The 2,222-nt window shown below is 49.1% G+C and overlaps 1 long non-coding RNA gene across 1 annotated transcript; it reads left to right on the forward strand.

Annotated features, from left to right (window-relative positions):
• The first annotated feature begins 220 nt into the window (after nt 1-220).
• On the forward strand, nt 221-2,222 carry LOC120585496 (uncharacterized). The gene is made up of 3 exons (XR_005648353.1): nt 221-1,171; nt 1,545-1,656; nt 1,932-2,222. It is a non-coding gene; the product is annotated as an uncharacterized LOC120585496 (long non-coding RNA).

Consider the following 2,222-nt stretch of genomic DNA (forward strand, 5'->3'; position numbering starts at 1 on the left):
CATGGCTCGATTGTGCTACTGCGACCTCCTGAGGCACCAGCAGGCCCAGGCCGTGGGCAGCCTCCTCGCTGTGTGTTCACACCCATCAGATGAATGGCCGCAGTTATTCCGTTGGAAGTGGCTTTAGGAAAAATAATCAAAAACCAGCTGCCTTTCTAACATCGCAGCTCTTTTGTGGCAAGAAACGGCTTAGTCTCATCCTTCCCTTCTGAAATCAGTAGATTTTAAAGATGTCTTTGATATATTTCTTGGATTTAGGAGTAAGAATAATCATACTATTTCCTGCAAGTTATTGGGCACTTGCTACATACTTTATATTTATTTTCTCAACAAGCTAATAAATGGCAAACCCAGGATCTGGACCCCAGTCTGTCTGAGTCAAAGCCCTAGCCCTGACCACAACCTGTGGCACTTGCCAGATGTCAAGACACGTAGAAGACAGGCACTCTTACCAAGGGGGGCAGTGCATCGGCCCGGCCAGCCTTGGGGATAAGCCGCCACCAGTCCCACAGCTCTTGAGGGCATCTCCAGATGCCTGCCACTAAGCTCGCAGCTCCACCCGTTGGCATTCATTTATTCGATTTCCACTGCGCTCGCTCTGAGAAATCTCTTCAAAACCAGATGGCCAGGATCAGGGCGGCGTCTTGTGTCATCTGTGTCCTCTAAGAAAAAGACAGCCAGTGGGATGAGGAATGCAAGAGACTTGTGGGGGAACGTGTCGGACCGCATGCCAGGATTCCGAACATGGCACATGGGTCAGGAGATGCCCTCTGTGGCCCCCAAACACCAGCCGAAGCCTTTCCTACGGCGCACGCTGTCTGCTTACCCGTGTATCTTCGCCAGGAGTCAACAAGGTCTTCAAGGTCAGGGACTCCACAGAAAACCTGTGTTCTCCCACAGACTCAGGGCACCGTCGCCCCGACCCAGCCCTCCTCTGATGTGGCCCCGACGTCTGCAGTCGAGACTCCCCGGAAGAGGAAAGAGACGGCAGGCCCCCAAAGGGGATAAGTGAGAACGGACCGCTGTGGCAGGGGCCTGACAGAATGAAGCTTCACATAAGTAAAACTCTGCCGCTGCAGATAAGAGACAGTCACACGGTGTCATCCTCACGCTCGTGATAAGCACAGGTCTGAACGCGTGGAAGCCGATCAATCGTTTTCAAGCCTTGGAGGTTAGTGTACTTTAAGATTTTGGATGAGTGCCATTCAGAAAGTGTTTCCTTTATGAAGGTGTCATTATAATAACGAACGGTTTGCGTTTGGGGGAGCGGGGTACTCTTTGGAATGTTCTGCCAAAGGGGAAAAGGTTAGCAGCTGAAATGACGTCTGGGAACGTGAGAATTTTAGTTTCTTGAGTCTTCTTTCTTTTCACCCCAAAGTCAGATGAAGGGCGGAGTAAGAAAAAATTGAAAACAGAAACAAATATGCCGGCTTGACCATAATTACAAAAGTATTTCATGTATCAGTTTGTTTTTTAAAGTACATTGACATAACATGGTCTGATTCGACGTACGTTTATAAACAAACAAACCGTAATTAATGCAGGTTAGCCGTGATAATCCCCATGACAGACACGGGGAAACTGAGGACCAGACAGAGCTTTGTCTTCAGCAGCACCATCCTTCTGAGAAAATGTCCAAACCAGCAATCTCTTCCGGTGCGTATCGATCCTCCCACTGCCCACCCTCCCGTGCTTTGTACTTCCTCCCTCCTTCCTCTCACCCCGCTATCGCGGATATAAAAAGAAATATATACATATATTTTATTCCCAGCTCTTGGCTCCCAAAAAACATCTCCAGAGCAAAAAAAAAATGAAAGTGGATATCTTTTCTTAAAAGGTGTGGTTTTTGTTCCTGAAATTGCTCTGGAGCGATGAAGTTGACGATGGAGTTGACGGGAGTTGACAGGAGTGTCTTTTGTTATTTATTACAGGCCCCTTTCAAGCACACCTGTTAAGGAGGTGACTTTTAGAAAGCCCCTAAGGATGGGGTGGCTGTTTTCCAGGGTCGCCAACCATGTGAGTAGAGGGTTGGAACTTTCAGCCGCCCCCCACAACCGGGGAGGGGAGAGAAGCCGGAGTTTGAGTTAATAGCCAATGGCCAATGATCTCATCAATCATACTTCATACAAACCCTAAATGAAGGCATCCAGAAGCTTCGGAGTGGGTGACCACATGGAGGAGCTGGGAGAGGGATGCACCCTGAGGGGGTGTGGCAGCTCCGC

This window comes from Pteropus medius, unplaced genomic scaffold, assembly GCF_902729225.1.
Source record: "Pteropus medius unplaced genomic scaffold, Ma_sr-lr_union100, whole genome shotgun sequence".
Taxonomy (NCBI): Eukaryota; Metazoa; Chordata; class Mammalia; order Chiroptera; family Pteropodidae; genus Pteropus; species Pteropus medius.